Source organism: Chionomys nivalis, chromosome 14, assembly GCF_950005125.1.
Source record: "Chionomys nivalis chromosome 14, mChiNiv1.1, whole genome shotgun sequence".
Classification (NCBI taxonomy): Eukaryota; Metazoa; Chordata; class Mammalia; order Rodentia; family Cricetidae; genus Chionomys; species Chionomys nivalis.
Genome location: NC_080099.1, coordinates 63,872,389 through 63,891,798, shown reverse-complemented (window position 1 = coordinate 63,891,798; position 19,410 = coordinate 63,872,389).

Below are 19,410 nucleotides of genomic sequence, written 5' to 3'. Positions count from 1 at the left end.
CATGTCAAAGCAAACACAAATGAGGTATAACACATTGTTTAATCCAGGAAAAAGACAAGCTATTTAAAGAGAAATATGTTGGATGTGCTAAGAGGAAAGAAACGGAATCGTATAAAATGTTCAATTTAAATTAGTGAAGGCAGAAAATGGAACAAGAGGCACCATGCTGACACTTAATTTAAAAAGTTGGAGTAGCTATGTTGGTTTCAGGCAAAACTAACATTATAGCAAGTAAAATTATTAGAAATAAAGAGGTGAACATATTTAAATGATAAAAGACTTTATTCTCTAAGGAAATGCAACAGACCTTAACTTGAATGCTTGCAACAACAGAATGTCAAGATCCATGCAGAAAAGTGGCCAAAGCAAGAAGGAGAGATGAATGAGACCTCTGCTGAAATTGGAGAACTCAGTAGTTATCTCTCAGGGATCAACAGATTAATAGGCAGGAAATCACTCAGATATTACTGCTATTCAGTATTTTCAGTATTATTCAAGCCCTAAGATCTCAGACAATATTAGCTGCTTGAAAGGGCAATGGTCACTCCATTTTGTTTTGATCCACTTTCTACAGAGAAAACTAGAGGGAAAAGATTGAGAAGTGGCTATCTGTGCAATCAAGAAGCATAGCAATGAATGTCCAATGATGTCCTTCCAGTGTTGGAAACCAAAAAAAAGCTTGGAAAATATAAATAACACAGGCTATCACAACTCATTTTTCTTTGGCTTATCCTCTATTCAAAGTATAACCAGTGAAAGAAAATGAACTTGTATTTGAGTTTAGATAGAGAACCTTAGTTTATAGTTCATGTTTTTTTTTTAAATAAAATTGTAACTGAAACAAACTGACTAAATAAACAGAAAAAAAATTTAAAAAAAGTCTATAAGCAAGTGTCTTAGGGTTTCTATTGTTGTGAAGAGACACCATGAACACATCTCTCATAAAGGAAACATTTAGTTTTCCACTGACTGACAGTTCAGAGGCTTAGTCCATTATTGTCATGAGAGGAAGCAAGACAGTGTGCAGGCAGACAGGATGTTGGGGAAGGAGCTGATAATTCTACATCTTTATCTGCATACAGAAAAAAGTGTCAGTTTGCCAAAATTATGTGTAGCGTGAACATATATGAAACCTCAAAGCCTTCCTCCACAGTGACACACTTCCTCCAGCCTCCTAATAGTGCCACTCCCTATTGGTCTAACATTCAAATACATGAATCTATGGGACCCTTGCCTATTCAAATAACCACAGGAAGCTTAAAAAATGTATATGAACCATAGGTTTGCAGTCAGTGTAAGAGTAGGCAAATTCAATTCGCTACTAAATCCTGTTTTTTCCCACATGTGAGTTTTTCTTCTGTTTTGAAAGTATTTTATTCCAAATATCTACCAGAGATGAGTCAGTAAATCTTCAATATCTAAACAGCCCCCTATGCTGAGTCCCTTGACTCACTTGATCTTTAATGTACACTCAGAATTAGTCTTTCATCTCCAAGAAAAAGTGACTTCAGTGAAGCCAAGTCAGATCAATTGTGTTATTTAGTTATTTAAGCTGCATGTCTTAAGAATTTATTGTGATCTCTCTCCTGCTCCTCCTTTGGATCATGAGACTTCAGTCCAGTGCTCCAATGTTGGTCTCTGTCTCTCTCTTCTTTCATCGCCTGATGAAGGTTAATATTCAGGAGGATGCTTATATGTTTTTCTTTGGGTTCACCTTCTTATTTAGCTTTTCTAGAATCACGAATTATAGTCTCAATGTCCTTTATTTATGGCTAGAAACCAAATATGAGTGAGTACATCCCATGTTCCTCTTTTTGGGTCTGGCTTAACTCACTCAGGATAGTGTTTTCAATTTCCGTCCATTTGTATGCAAAATTGAAGAAGTCATTGTTTTTTACTGCTGAGTAGCACTCTAATATGTATATATTCCATATTTTCTTCATCCATTCTTCCATTGAAGGGCATCTAGGTTGTTTCCAGGTTCTGGCTATTACAAACAATGCTGCAAGCAAGGAACTCAGGACCGCGAGGGGTGCACCCACACACTGAGGCAATGGGGATGTTCTATCGGGAACTCACCAAGGCCAGCTGGCCGGGGTCTGAAAAAGCATGGGACAAAACCGTTCTCGCTGAACATAATGGACAATGAGGACTACTGAGAACTGAAGAACAATGGCAATGGGTTCTTGATCCTATTGCACGTAATGGCTTTGTGGGAGCCTAGGTAGTTTGGATGCTCACCTTAATAGACCTGGATGGAGGTGGGTGGTCCTTGGACCTCCCACAGGGCAGGGAATTCTGCTTGCTCTTTGGGCTGAGGAGGGAGGAAGACTTGATTGGGGGGGGGAATGGGAGGTGGTGGCGGGGAAGAGGCAGAAATCTTTAATAATTAAATAAATTAATTAATAAAATAATAAAATATGAAAGAAAAAGAATTTATTGAGAAAACAAGCTCAGAAGTTAACTGCCAGAGCTCAAAAATAAAAGCAAGTATACATTTTTCATGTTTGAGTCAATTAGATTTTTAGTTATATACTATGAAAAATGAAAGAATTGAACATCATGAAAGCATGCTTCTGTTATGATTCTATAACTTAGGAAGGACAACATACACACACACACACACACACACACACACAAAAAAAAAACTAAGCAAAGAGACCACATCATTGTTGTTAATTTTTTAAATGCATGGATGTAATGAGTGAATTAGAGTCATGACCTTATGCTATTGAAGGGATAAATTGTTTTAGGTTATTTAAAAATATGGTGATATAGTCAGTTGTTGAAAGAATAGCACTGGGTAATACTGGGGGACAGATACGTTTCTGTTGTATGTTTTTCTTCACCAGTCTTATTCATATTTACATAGTATTTTCCCCTTGGTATTCTGTATAACAGTGACACTCGTCCACTAGACCTTTTCCCTAATGTCTGACCACCACGAATATTTGATATGAAAGAAGAAACAGTTTTCTACTTTTAAACTGTTTTGAAGTATATTTATGACTGCAGGAAGAATACAAGTTTTCACTTTTTTTTTCTGATCAGTTCTACTTAGTAAGATCAGAATGATTACAAAGTGGTGGAAGGAGAGTTTCGAGTACGTACTAGAGAAACCAGGATTATCAATTGCACAGGCCTCTTTTCTTCAGTGGAAAGAAATAAAAGAGACCTGATCACCTGAGATGTTAGTGATAGTGGCCAAACAACTTTGATCCTTTGTTATTCTGCTAGAACCTAGCCTCCACCTGAATGCTCCCAATATCCTCAGCATTGTTTAAGTCTTGAGCTTTGTCTCTTGGTAAATAAAACACATCTCTATCAAAGAAGCACCATGTACTTTACACCCCCCCCCCACTTATAGAAACTATCTTTATTCTTACCACAGAGCCTTTCTCTAGGTCCTATCCTGGTTCTCTCTTTATCAACCAATACAACACAAGCTTATTGTAAAGGTAGCTTTGCTACCTTTATATGGAGCTTCTAAGTAACTGTGCCTAAAGTTTTTTTTTTTAAATTTTTGTGATTATTAAGTGGAAACCCATTCCTAATATTTTACTATAATTAAACATGTGAGAAGAGTAACCCACGAGGTTAGTTTCTGTAAGATTTTGACCCAATGCCTTCAAAGATGGCACTGACTTGAATTTCATTTGTCACCTCGTGGGGATTGTCTCCCCACCAGCTGTGAGTCTTGCCTTGTCCCAAACAACAAGGTATTTTGGCACACTCACCATAGGATTTTAAATAACTGATATAGTCACAATAATCATGAGGTGGAGAGATGGTTCAGCAATTAAAAATGCAATTGTTCTTGCAGAGGACCTCAGATACAAATGGTGACATCCAACAATCTATCATTCCAATTCTGTGGAATATAATACCCTCTTCTGGCCTCTGTATGTTCCAAGCACCCAAATAGTGCACATATATACATGCAGGCAAAACATGCACCCACATAGAAGAGCGTAAATAAAGTTAAAAAAAAATAAATCTGTGCTTTCAGTTAAGGTTACCAGGACAGTGTGGACTTGCTTCTCCTCTGGATAACTGTTTAATCTAATATCATGTTGTACTTTTTGTTAAAAAATATGGAAAAAATATTATGGCTTGGGTATAGTGCAACAAGGCTCATAAATGAATCACAAAATAAAGCAGAAATGGTTTAGAGATCAGGGCTCCCCACCTAGAAGTAGATTCCTCACTAGATAGATTTCTGTTTTGCACTGGGTGTCCATCTTCTAGACCAGTGTGCTAGTCTGTTCCTTAGAACCAAGTCTGGGCCCCAGGCACAGTAGAGAGCAGGGTAGGTCATAAGACCTTGAAAAAAATGTCAGTAAAGCATGTTAGATACTTGTTGGTAAGTGCCCACTGCACAGATGGAGGGCCTTCCCTACACTCTGAAATGTTTAGTCAAATACCACACAAGTGAACAATGGCCTTCACTAAGTTTCCTTGGATCGCCTCTGTAGGGAACAGCGAGGATAGCTGAGCTTTCTGAGCAACTAGCATGGAAAAGGTTTTCAAATGCATATTAATAGAGAATTGCTCAGGTAGTGCATGAGAAAAGAAGATTTACTGCCTGAGGAGAAACAGAAGTTGACTTGTGGAGCCCTAAGAATGTGAAATAAACATTGTTATTATTTTATAAAGCACAAGGGGCAGCCGTGGGCCATCCAAGGCCTTGGTGGGTGGGCAGGTGGAAGACTGTGGCTGGTGGGAGACAACAGACAGATACATCATGCAGAGCGACAGTTTGGGTATAAAGTTTATTTAGTGGGTTATGAAGGGGAAAGGGAAGGTGGAAGGGGAGAAGGGGGAAAAAGAAAGAGAGGCAGAGATGGAAGGGAGAAAGTAGAGGGATGGGAAGAGAGACAACAGGCTGGAGAGCAGGTGAGGATTGGGAGTGGTCAGAGCTTGTATCTTAAAGGGACAGTGTACCCAGGTGACAGGGAAGGTTAGCAAAATAATAATAAATACCCCTTAATGTATATTCAAAAATATAATTTTGTATGTACTTTTAAATGCTCTGCTGAGGGACCAAAATATAATCTGTATAAGAAGATCCACACATTTGCATTTAAACTCAAAATATACTTCCTGGAATTCTGTTCCAAAGTCTTAACATTTTATTCAGGATTTTGATTCTAAATATTTTCTGTTTTGTCAGTTGGTATAATATGAATTATAAAATTGAGGATAAATTTTTGTAACAGATGATGGTATTAAGCAGATATATGACCCAGAAGATACCAAACAATAATTTTAAAGTATCAAATGGCAATAATCTTCTCTCTTCCTTTCCCTAATGGACAGTATCTGTCTGCTATGTTTAAAATATCACACATGAGTCAGAAAAATATTTAATTAAATGCAAACAACTTATCCAGTGACTTTGAAAAACTTGCTTCTATTCTCTAAATCTCAGATTTCCATTAATATGACCTAAATGTAACAGTTTCTACTTCAAATGGTAGGAATTAGAAATGAGGAAACTCAGACTAAGCTAGAAACATGCTGTGGATTCGGAAAGTGAAGATACTTACAAAATTCATCAAGGATGTTTGAAACAAAAATATGGGGGGAAAGTAAGTGCATATAAAGATACTATTAAGGGTCGACACTCATATAAAATCATTACATTCATTTAAAATAATTGAGTGAAGGATGTAGCTCAGTTCATAGAGAAATTGCCTAAAATGCAGGAAACCCTGAGTTTGACCACCAGCAGTCCATGAACAGCACGGTGGTGTCTGTAATGTTAGCCCTCAGGAGATGAGGGCAGGATGTTAATGAGTTCAAAATCATCTTTTATTACATTACAGGATTGAGGTGAATCCAGGGCTATGTGAGCTTTGGTCTCTCCTCCATATTATGTAATGCTCAAAAGGAAAAATTAAATTAAAGCAATAAAATGAGCTATCTGTGTGGGGGTTTGAATGTAAACAATTCCCATACAAGTGACACTATTGGAGCTATGGTCTTGTTGGAGTAGGTGTGACCTTGTTGGAGTAGATGTGACCTTGTTGGAGTAGGTGTGGCCTTGTCGAAGGAAGCATGTTGCTCAGGCTTTGAAGTTTCAGAAACTCAAGTCATGCCCAGTGTCACTCTCTCTTCCTGTTGCCTTTGATCCAGATGCAGAACTCTTAGCTACTTTCCAGCATCATGTCTGACTACATGCTGCCTTGCTTCACACCATGTTGATAATGAACTAACTCTCTGAACTGTAGGCCAGCTCCAATAAAATAGATGGTCATGGTTTCTATTCATTGCAATACAATCCTAACTAAACAAATGGTCAGTCCAAAGACTCTCTTATGAAATAAGACACTGTCCACATCAGGGAAGCCTGTTTTTACTTTGCCCAACTCAGCATCTTGTACTCCCGTAGGATCTGAAATTTCCATTCCAGAATTTTCATGATGTCTTACTGCCATGCACAATGGCCTGAAAATAAACATTTAATTTTCCTGTTTGAGATCTCAAGAATGAAATCACATGTTGTGGATTTAGCTTTCCCACTAGGTGCTACATTCCAGAATGTATTCACATAAGCATTCACTGTTCTAGATCACAACGTGTAAAAACTTCTGTAAATCAGCAGATAGTAAAAAATCTCAACTTCCTGCCAGATCTTGTCTCTGTCAAAGTCTCATTTGCAACATTGGAGCAACCAACTTTGGCTAAGGCTTAGAGTAACTGACAGACCATTTTCAGAGGCAGGAAAAGCTTTAAAACTGTCTTACCCTGTCTTGGCAAGTATTTTTTTTTTTTGTATCCTGCTTGTCCACTCGGAGCACTGTGCATTTTGTCAGTTGTAGGAACCATCATGCTTCATGTCAAAAGAACCTTAAGTTATTTAATTGCCATATTCTACAAATGCCATATTTGAAGTGGTTGAAGATGACCTATCTATGCAGAAACAAACTGTATGTATCTAAAGAACCTGATTAGTCTAACTATAAGTATGACAAACATGAATGACTATTGTCCTGTAATTCTTAACACCTATATAACTTAAAGACTAAGGCTTCATATTAGAATATTAGATAATCTTTAAAGAACTATGCAGAAAATGAAGACAATGACCTCAAAATGTAAGCAATTTAAAGTATCTTGATCAGAGGTAGAAATGTATAGTGTAATATGATAAATATACCCTAAAATTGTATCAACATATAAAATGTCTTAAGCAGAGGTTAAAACATGCATGCATACAAAATGACATATAATAACTTCACATAGCAGTACAAATATATAAACAGAATATTTAGAATAGGAATATATTCAATATCACAAATATAATTTCAATTTGTATCAATATACAAGAATTTATACCAATGTAAATTACCTATAAATAATAGCTCACAAGTATTCACTCTATTACTCACTATCATTATTAAGGTAAGTTCACACTAATCTACATATTATTACTTATTATCTCATCCAATCCCTTTTCTTTTCTTTTTTTTTTTAAAAAAATCCCTGAGCTTACATAATTTTTACCCCAACCATCAACCCTATACCAGTTATTATCAACCCCTAATTGATGTCCCTAACCATGAGGACAAACATTTTTGGGAGAGGGGACATTGCCTTCTAGAATTACTTTTAGCTGTCATGGGGGTGATGCTCTTTCTATGGGATTCTGTAAAACTAAAATAATGGTTAATTTTCAAGATTACTGTCTGGTTTAATTGCAAATAGTCTCTAAGTAGTTGATAAGGTTTTCATAAACTCTATTTACATACTATAATTTTAAACAAAATTTAATATTATTATGTTAGTTTTCCTTATTCTTAATTAAAGTTAAAGAATGATTTTTTAAAAAATTTAAGCATATATTTTTGATTATCATCATGATACATTTTTATTTTCATATAAATGATCATAAGTACTCTAAACCTATTTTGTCACTCTTTTGGAGGACTAATAATGTTAGATTATTGCCATGTAAGAGAATATTTTATAGCAGTCATGGACTTCATGCTGTCTTCTCTTACCCTGTGCCCTTCAACACACACATGATCATAACAATAGTTAATATGTATTTAAAGATACAGTTAATATGTATTTTCTCCCGTAACAAACAATCTAGGCAGTTCATCTCTGTCTTAGTTGATTTCAAGAGAAAACAACATTTTTCGAATTTCTTTTTTTAAATCCATGTAGTATTGGGGAAAGTTAGAAATTACACATCCTGTTAGCCTAGACTTTACATTTTTCTGCTGCATAAGACCTATACACATTCAAGCATAACATAACCAGACTTTCATAGCTCCTCCAAGATTTCAAGATGGCTGAACTCAGTTGATGGAGTCTTCCACTTTGAGCACTCTGGGCACCAGATGAAATTAGAATGTTAAAGATCTTTCCTCATATAAAGAGTTTGACAATGGCACTGGTGATCCTACTGCATGTACTGGCTTTGTGGGAGACATAGTCTGTTTGGATGCTCACCTTACTAGACCTGGATGGAGGGGGGAGGACCTTGAACTTCCCACAGGGCAGGGAACCCTGACTGCTCTTTGGCATGGAGAGTGAGGAGGATGGGGATGGGGGGAGGGGGAGGGAAACGGGAGGAGGGGGATGGGGGAAGGGGGAGGGAAATGGGAGGAGGGGAGGAGGTGGAAATTTTAAAGTAAAAATAAATAAATATTTATAAATTATAAAAATTTATAAAAAAATAAATTTATAAAAAAAGAAAAGAAAAAGAGTTTGACAGCTGGTGATGGATCCTTAGTAGGAACAGTCCACGGAGTACATTGGTTATCTTCTTTAAAGCATTCCCGTGTGACAGACTTGAGACTTTTCAAAGTTAGGCAGAAAATGGTACCTTGCATCTTTTAAAGTACTGGCTTCAATAGTTACTCCCCCCAAATTGCTTCCATCACATTCTACTTGTCAGAGCAAATTTTCAGATCCAGCCAAAGGCAAGAACCAGGAAATAGAGCCATTCCTCCTGGTTTCAGAAAAAGTTTGTATCACAGGATAGGGAGAATTGGTGCTAGGTAAGTTTATATTCTCTATTGACTAAGCAGAAGGCATGTTTAAACAGAAAGAATAAAATACACAAGGAATAAATCGCAAAGTGTATTTTAGAATCCAGTGCCTTTGTCAGGAAATCTAATGATCAGGATAAAATATTGAAGGAAATAAAGTCTACATGGAAGAAAGTGTTACCCTTGACATGCTCTCCAGAGAGATCCCTTTAACTTTTGGATACAACTCTATTCATTATTTAAGTAGGCAAGATGGTACTATATCCCAATTTTTAGTTTAGTTTTTCAAGTCTCTAAAGGAAACTAGAGTTCCAAGGTAAGTAAGATTAGTATTTAAGCAAGGGTCTATAATAAATAGTAAATACAAAAATTGTCAATATTATTTACTCATTTATGAGTATTTTCAAGACAGAAGAGATAATCTATTTAGAAGGTGTTCAACATTTTTTATCCTGCATCACATTTAGGAAGGATAAATTTTGCTTTTCGAAAGAGTTAGTATAAATAAACTTCATTTGAGAGATTTGATTTGCTCTGAATTACATCTAAATTTCCAGAAGGCTGGGGATGGGAAGGTGTCTCAGTGGGTAAAGTATTTGCTGCACAACCATTAAGAAGTGAGTTTTAACCTCAGAGTCTATGTAAGAGTCTGGCATCATTGCACATTGCAATTCCAATGCTCCTCATCTTTTGGTTGGATAATTGGTTAGAAATAGAAAAATCCCTGGGAGTTCATGAGTCAGTTAGGCTAGATTAGAGAAGAGTGAAACAAAGGATCCTGACTCCACACAGGGTGAAAGGTGAAGACCAAGGTATTTCCCCAATTCTTATATCACACTTAGGAATGTAAGGACACACATGCCCTCACATAACACACACACACACATATACACACCCACACACACCACATACCACACAAATACAACACATACTCACTGAGGGGGAGAGAGAAGAGAGAGAGGAAATTAATAAGAGAAATACATTATGACTAAGTAACAGAAATAACAGTCATCAGAATAGAAATAAGTAGGAAAAAAAAGCAGTGAAAACATTTTGAAAGCAAAATGTCATTATTTTATAAGATTAGTAAAGCTGAGACTTTTCTTACCAGACTTACCAGGAGGAGGGAAGACAAAACAGTTGCCACATCAGAAAAGAAAGAGCGGGCACTGCTACAGATAATGCAGTTGTTAAACTTAAATGCGAGCTTCTGGTTTAGAGTGGACGTGCTAGGAATGTGGATTTGTCAGTCTATTTTGACAGCAAATTAAAAACCCCAACAAACAGGAAAGTCAGTTACTGTGTTTAGATGGCACATGGAAGAAAAATTACTAGGGAGACTACTGCTCTCCCTCCAAATTATTAAGATAGTGGACAAAGAGCATCATCATCTTGTCAAAGTAGAAATCCTAGAGTAGAGGATTCTATAGGTTCCAGTACTGAGGTAGGAAAACATGGAATGACAAATTGTAAAGGTTCTGTACATGTGTTGAAACTCTGAGGTGACCTAGTGACAGGGAGACCCCTGGGCCCTTTGAGACCTGTCTCCAAGAACTGGAGCAGGACCTCACAGTATATTTTAGAAACAATCTTCTTTTAATTTGTGTGTGTGTGTGTGTGAGAGAGAGAGGGGGGGGGCACTGAAAACGATCAGCGATGTTTGCAATTGAACACTCAAATGTGAACAAAAGAATGGGAACTGATCACATTGAAGTCTGAAAATGCTTCTTTCCTCCATGCCAATGTCTTTCACTATCAGTAGAATAAAGTTCTGCCCACCACAAGCTTTATGACTTCTCAGACATCTGCGTGCTGTGGGGAAAGAGAAAAAAGAAGAAAAGACTCTTTCTGATTCCAAGTTTATAAAATATCTTAAAATACAGATTAATCTGTGGTGAAGAAAAGCAGTTTAATTTTTTTTTTTTTGAGACAGAATGCAAGTTGGGCAAACAGGAGGAACCATGAAGATTGGCAGAGAAACTTTTGGGGGTAGCATAGGTGTTTACAAAATTGATTATGTTAGGTGTCTTAAAACTTACCACACTGTATACTTTAAATGTTTGTGGCTTCTTATGCATGAGTTTCACTCCCAAAAACATTATATTAAAATAAAAATAAGCATTATATATCAGAATTATTTCAAATAGTTAAACGAGTTTTTCCTATCAGCATATTGACTTCAACCAATTAATTTTGTTCTAATATATTTTGAGTCATTATACACATTCATGAATCTTCTATAGACTACAAAGAATGCTAATGTTTTAAATTATTCTACCAGTTTGATCTGGAAAGTATCTAAATATTAGCCAAAAATATTATAAGTACTACAAATCATATTACTTGTTATAGCCTGTTTCACAAGAATTAGCACACATTTCTAGCCTGCAGCTTATTTTTGGTCCTTTGGAAAAGTACCAAGTGCAAATGGAATATTTTATAATGAAAGCAAAAACTTGATAAATTTGTTATAATAGCCAATAATGATGTAATTAGGGAAAGTAAAATTTTCATATTTCCAAAGATTATAATCATTGTTCATTAAGAGCTTCAAGGACACATCCTGAATGACTGGGCATTTGTGACATTCCAAGTATTTCTGCAGCATATGAAAATGGAACTGGGGAAATGTGGGCATGTCATTTGTTGGGAGACCTCCCCATGACACTTACCCAACAATAACATCAATTAACATCATGGTGATTAAGAAGTATGGAGGAAGAATCCTTGTCAAAGCTCATATTACTTTTTTTTTTTTTTCAAATAATAGATCACATGTGAGGACTCACTAAGGTTTGTGAATACCTTTTAAAGCTCTAGGAAATCCTAAATGCTAATTTCTCCTCCAGCTGTCCTTGGAGAGAAAACAAGCCACAGCTGTCAGAGTTGACTGCTTGGTCACTTGATTGGATTGAGTTTATGAATGACACAGAAGCAGGACTTTAGTTAGTGACTAATGACTGTGCACTAAATTAAATAAAAACAGAGGGAAGCAAAGTTGTGTAGAAAGTTAGTGCTTACTTAAATAAGGAAATATTTAGTTTTAATTATACAAGTGCAATATAAAGTCAGCAAAAACCAATGACGATTATTCTGGAAAAATATGGACCCTCTACTTTCTGAGTTGATTACATAGAAGGTTAAAAAAATAAACTTTTTACCATCTCTCATTAAGAACTCTAAATCCAATTTATTCTTTTAACAGAGAAAAAGTCAAATTTTGGTTCTGTAGGACTTTATTATTTGCCATTGTAGGTTTATGAGTTTCCATTTGAAAATTATCTCATAAGTGAAGCTGTAATATGAAGAGAGTTTTGCTGAGTTTTTTTAATTATCTCTTATTGCTTCTTTTCAGAGTCAGCAAATAAAAGCTGAAGTATGTGGGATTCCCTCGACTCCAATCTGTAAAACTTGCTCAAGTTCCTAGCTTTTCTATCTATTCTTAGATTTTTCTCTTTTTTTCTCTTCTGGAAGATTCAGGAAAATTTGGAAGTAATATTTTGGAATGATGTTATAATTATATTAGAATAGATTGATTTTGTCCAAAATAAATTAGAGACTTCCAATGGGTATTGGGTATATATTAAATACATCTGTTAAAAACAATTATTAGAATAAATGATAAATTCTTTAAATTCTTATTGTAAGCCTTTTTTTTGGGTATTTGCACTCCTATATGTATTCAAAGGTATTTGGGGGTGGAAAAATTCGAGCCCCTAATAGGCAACTGTTGGATTCTCTCTTACTGGCCTGGCTGCCTTGAACAACAGGATTGCCCAACAGTTGCTTATACCTGCCCTCTGCCAAACTGGTGCACATTCTGAAAAAACCACACAACCATCACAGCTGATCACACAGGCTGCTGCATGTATAGCATTGGGCAATGTTTGCAAACTGGTAATGGTCCTGCAATCAATTCTGCCTAGGTCATAGGAGCAGCACTTCCCTTGGTGACATGTGCAGAATATTCACTGTAATAGGTATTAGTGGTACCTAATAGGTACAATACTGTAATTGGTGGAAACAAAATTTCATTTATGTGTAGTGTATGTGGTGATTGATGCAAACATTTCTCCTCTGGACATTTAAGGAGGGTACATTGCTTACATGAGAGACCATCTAATGAATGGCTTCTCTTTAGTGTCTATAGTTAGTTGCATGGGCTGAGTTAGAAACGGAGAGAAACACAAGAGGCTGCAGAATAGTTTTAACTGTGAACACTGAGCATTGACCTGCAAAGGTAAGAGTCAGGAGCTGCTGTCACAGGAAAAAGAGAACTGAACAGCATGTAAGTGTGTCTAGATCAGGGACATGGGGGTGTTAGAGATAGAGCACATGAGGCTGTAGAAGCCAAATATTCTTTGGGTGGTAGTTTGAATGAGGAATTTCTCACGTAAGCTGATGTAGTTGAACATCTGGTTCCCAGTGGATAGCACTATTTAGAGAAGCTATGGCATCTTTAGAGGGTGAAGGAGTACATCATTCTATTTGACTTTTAAGATGTACAGACTTGCTGCACTTCTCGATCTCTCTGCATCCTGTGATTACAAGAAAAATGTGACCATCCAGTTTCTGTCTCCTGCTATGCCGAACCTCAGCAGACACAATAGTATGCTGCTCTTCGCAGGTAATATTCATTTTGATAAATGTATGCTAGGGTAGGATTGAATCATCATACAAAGATCTAGCAGAACTCCACAGAAAAAATGAGTTGCAACCGTTTCAACTATCAGATTCTTTAGGCTGAAATTATTTTTCTGTGTAATATCGGTATCTATTAGTTAACATAAAACTTCTCAAAATTAGAGTCTTAAATTTAGAGGGAATTTGAGTTAATACATTTTCCTAGGTGCTGGGTACTGATTGGGTGGTCTTCCCAGGTGATACTCAAAGGTAAGCTGCAAATACATTTTTGCTTCTTCTTTCTTTCTTTCTTTCTTTCTTTCTTTCTTTCTTTCTTTCTTTCTTTCTTTCTTTTTACAGAATTTTGTCCTTTATAGCACCTCTTAAGGGAAAGTAGTTTACAAACTAATATTGCATCTTAGTTATTTATAGCCTTGATGAAGTATTAAATAAATAGCATATAAAGACTTTAAGTTACAAAGAAAAAATAACCCCAATATTGGACTGAAAGATGAGTAAAGAATGTTAGCATATATTTGAAGGAAGCAAAACATTTCTGTCAATAATGGGAAAAGACGTTGTAATTTACCTGAAATTAGAGACATGTCAAAGAGACTATATGTTGACACACTGTACACTTACATTATTTAAAGCGACTAGTTATTCTTATGTTCCTAAACCATTAGAGATGTGGATGAAAAATTATAAAGTGCTGTATGTAAAATTTATAAAATAATTTTACATTACCTTGCAAGATGAGCATTCACATTTTGTATGACTATACAACTGAGTTCCTTCTTTGGATATGCATAGGGGAAAATACTACATACAGAAAATAGCATATTGTGTGACTATAGAACTGAGTTTTCTGAATATACAGAGAAAATAATCCTGCATACATACAGCAACGATAATGAGTTTCTTGGATATACATGAGAAAATAGTGTATATAGACACCAACAGTAATGAGTTCCTTGAATATATATGGAAAAATACTGCATACAGATATCAGCAGTAAGGAGTTCCTTGCATGTATCTAGAAAATACGACATACAGAAACTAGCATGTTGTGTGGCTATAGAACTGAGTTCCTTGGATATACAGAGAGGAAAATACTATATACAGCACTAGCAGCAACGAGTTTCTTGGATATCCATGGGAAAATGCTGCATTCAGGCACCAGCAGCAAAGTACAACGGTATTGATTATAGATTCAAATTTGACTTCAATACAAAACCAAGGAAACTGCAACACTTACTAAAATGTCTTCAACAGTTAAAAAATATTCAATGCTGAAATAAACAAATTATATTTCTTTGTTGAAATATGATTTGACATGTACAGGTTCATGGAAACTTTGTCCCAAATGCAATTGCTAATTGTTTTGAGAGATGGGGTGTATAATCTGATTATAGGGGCAAACACATATGAAGAGATGTCTTCCTGGAGAGAGGGGATCTTACTCTTGGTGAGGGATAAGTTGGATCTTAAGGAACTAGATTAGTTCCTTTGAGAGCAGGTTACCATAAGGCAAGTAAACAGCCCCTGTCTCTTTCCTGTGCATGTTTTCCCATGAATGCCTTCTCATTCTGATGCCCTCTTGATTCCAGTCTCTCTGCTCTCAATTTTATTCTTCCATTATCAGTTTAACAGAGTCTATTAGATGTTAACATCAGTTTCGTTTCTCATTGCTGTGACAGAAACAATGGAAGGAGAGAAGTGTATACTTTGTCTTACAGTTCTTGGAGAAATCCATCATGGCAGGGGGATCATGACAACAGGACTCCTAGGAGGCTGGTCACATTGTTTGCATTGTTATGAAGCAGAGAGCTATGGATGCTTGTGCTCAGCTGGCTTTCCTTTTTGACTCATTCCAAGACTCTGCCACCCTCATTCAGGATGGGTCTTCCCACCTCATTTCACCTACTCTAGAAGAACTCCTTCACAGATGTTCCAGAATGTTAGTCTTTCCTGGATGATTCTAGATCATGCCAAATTGACAATATATGCCATCCCAGATACTATCGTATTCAATTTTTTTTTTTTGTCATATGGATTCTTCAGAAATTGTCCTCTAGTACCTCACACCAGAAGACACCTTGTGGAGAGATGAGGCAGTTGTGTGGAGTAACTATTATGTGCTTATATGAAAACAGGCTAAATACTAGCATCAGCTAAAGAAGGTCCCCAGCAGCAGACCAAATGGCAAAGGAGCCTGTAAGACACACAGGAAAGAAGAGAGAAAAGATATGGCAGGTTGAAGAAGGCGACTAAACTCTGCACAGAGATCGAAGACTGTCATTCATAATTTAATGTGCCCGGGAGATTCTAGTCAGTCAAGAAGAACTAGCCTCAGAAGTTAGCTCTAGAAGTCAATGAAGGAGAAAATGAAGCTACAGTATCCTAAAGAAATCGAGTTCAATATCCAGAGAGGGACATGATATTAGGCCATTCTAGTCCTTGTCAGGTAGATAATGAACTCATGGAGGGAGAGTAGTAAAATTGAATATAGATACAAAGCAGGACTTTCTTCAGACTGATCAAGTGTGATGGAGTCCAGATACTTTGAAAAAACTTCAGGCTGGGTTCTCTGCAGGGACATTAGTGGGTCTTTGTGTTAACTATTTTTAAAAATAAAAGTACATATTTTTCCATTTTATTAGAAATAATTCACTTAGTGCTATTACAAAAAGGAAATGAATAGTACCCAAATAATTCTTATTAATATAATGATAACATTCAGATGTCTGTCTTATAAATACAATATTTATACAGGAGGAAAATGGTGAGATTTTAAAAAGGTAAGTGATATGGAGGTAAACTTTTCCAGAATAGGATTGTACTGTGAGTAATAATTTAGTAAGATTGTTTAACTTAGTCTGATATTATTATAAAAACAAAGAATATGAAGAAACTAAGAGTTTTGGCAAATATTACCACTCTAATTTTATGAAAGATGTGTATGAGAAATACTAAAAGTCACTACATATTCTATTTTTTAGAACATCCATTTCAATATTAAACAGGCTTTGAATGACATTTAACATACTTAAATATTTTGTTTTCCACTCCCATACATTTCAATTTTCAAAGTTATAGTATATTTTTAACAGTCAAATTTTATAGCATTTGTATTCTGGCCCTTAGAAATAATCCCTGCTTTTTTCATTTCAATTTCTTTTGGGTTATTTCCATTTTCATGTGCAAAATATGACTATGCTTATTTAATATTTTTACAAGATGCCTACCATAAAAGGCAAATTCCTTAAAGGTTAGAGTATTCAGGAACGTATGGCTACTTACTTAAAGGGAACCAGGAGTTGGCTCAAATCATAATTCATAATTTCATCCCTTAATCCTTTGCAGATCTCAATCCTCCTTTCGCCAGTCAGTTCTTATTTTCTTCTTGGAAGCATGAGTCATGTTTTAAAAATAAAGCAAAATTATGCATGCATTTAATTTGAAAATTGAACATTGTACTATGAATGCACAAATTATTATTATTATTATTATTATTATTATTATTATTATTATTTTTGTTTTGGTTTTTCGAGACAGGGTTTCTCTGTGGTTTTGGAGCCTGTCCTGGAACTACCTCTTGTAGACCAGGCTGGTCTCGAACTCACAGAGATCCGCCTGCCTCTGCCTCCCGAGTGCTGGGATTAAAGGCGTGCGCCACCACCGCCCGGCGAATGCACAAATTATTACACATAACCTAGAAGTTATCATTATCCTGGATTGCTTTCCAACCTGCTGAGGTCATATTTTAAACACTTTACATTGTTTCTTCTGCTATTTGACTCCCTACTCATAAATAATTTAATCTTATTAATTGCTGGTTTGTTTCAGGAACTATTTAGAAGCTTTCTATCATAGAGGTTAATTATTTACCTCTTTTCAGAGTGCATGTTTTTGTGCTCTTTCCATCTTAATGTTGTTCATAGAGCATTCCTTTTCAGTTAGGATCATTTCTAACAGTCATCAACTCAAAAAAGACAGCTTATTCACAGCTACTATAAGCAATGAAGCATCATTCCATTGCTTTTCCATGTTCTGTATTTTATTTGTACTCTTATTCATGTCTGATTTGACTTTATTTCATCAATATTTGTACAGTTTATCAATCATCAAGCTCTTTAACACACTGACATCTAGGAAGCCCAACAAAATGCAACCATTAGTTTTGTTACAATTTTCTTCTGTGGCACTCCCTCTGTAGTCAGTCACCTTGCTTTTTGCTGCATGGGTCTCACACCTGATGTTTTATGATTTTCCTTTACATTTTGCCTCTTCCTTCTGAGCATGACTGGATTGAATCCTGTGAATCTTCCAATTGTTATTACTCGTATTACATCAGAGGGATGGAAGGTCCATACACAAAATTCCTTAGTTCAACTTTGGTTGACAGACTGAGAAAAGTCTGGCTCATTTTCCATCCCAGTTCTAAAAGTATTACACCAATTAAAACTTATGGTCAGAGTGACATAAGAAAAGAACTGGAAACTCATTTCCTGATCTTTCCTTGATTACTTCTTTTCTCCTTTTCACTTTCTTAAAACTATCAACACCTTCATTTTATTCAATATCTCGAGGGTTTAGAAAGAGAAAAGGGAATGGGAAAAGGATATAATCATGTTACAATCTCAAAACTACAAGAAATAATTTTTATAGGAAAATACAAGAGAGTGAGTTGGAAGAGTGCTCATTTTGAAGTCTACATGAGTGACGACAGGTGTATGCGTCTGGAGAAGTGGTTTTTGTTTGTTTTGTTTCGTTTGTTTTTTTTTTTTTTTTTTTTTTTTTTTTTTTTTTTGCTTTTCGAGACAGGGTTTCTCTGTAGCTTTGGTGCCTGTCCTGGAACTAGCTCTTGTAGACCAGGCTGGCCTCGAACTCCCAGAAATCGGCCTGCCTCTGCCTCCCAAGTGCTGGGATTAAAGGCGTGCACTACCACCTCCTGGCCCTGGAGAAGTGGTTTGTAGTGGACAGCTGTCAAATCCTTTTCGCACGTGGAGTTTCAGATGCAATCCAAAAGGAGACAAGGAAAAGGCAGAGGTAACAGCATGTTTCTTGACTGCCCTTACTTTTTACAGTACTCAGATGTTCACTGCTTCTGACTTTACTACTTTTCAAGATTTCAGATGTAAGAAGTATGGTCTCTAATGATAGAAACTTTTCAATAGAAATGGAACGAAAATGATCATGACAAAACAGACTTGCAAGTCAATTTAAATGACTGATTTTTACTCTGTAAACTTGTCATGAATGTCTGTATAGCTACAGAGCATAAAGGTTAAGAGAAGAGCATTTGGAATTGTATGTTTGCTTTGGAATCGCTGCTTGTAAGCAGCAAAAACACAAGTCAGCCCAATAACTTCTTGGGTTGCTATATTAGAGAGCAATAGGTTGTCTATAGTGGTACTATTAAAGAAAGACAATGTAGATAACAGAATTAATATCGAAAATAAGATTTAGTATTACATACTAATGATTAGAGTCAATATTTTCTCTACTTTGAATGTTAATAGTTCAAATAATAAAGATGCATGGGATAGCTTTATTTAGTAAGTCATAAATTTTGGCTAATTTTGCTCCTTCCTGTACAAATTAATAAAACATTCTAAATAAGATTCTTACTACCATGCATGCATTTTTGTTTTTGGTTTCAGAGAGCTTTTTTTGGGAAACCTATTAGGATCAATTAGTAAGGTATTAGGAAACGTTGAGTGATTGATGAAAAAGCATTCATCTGCATTGTTTAATAAATGATTTATTTTAAATTGTG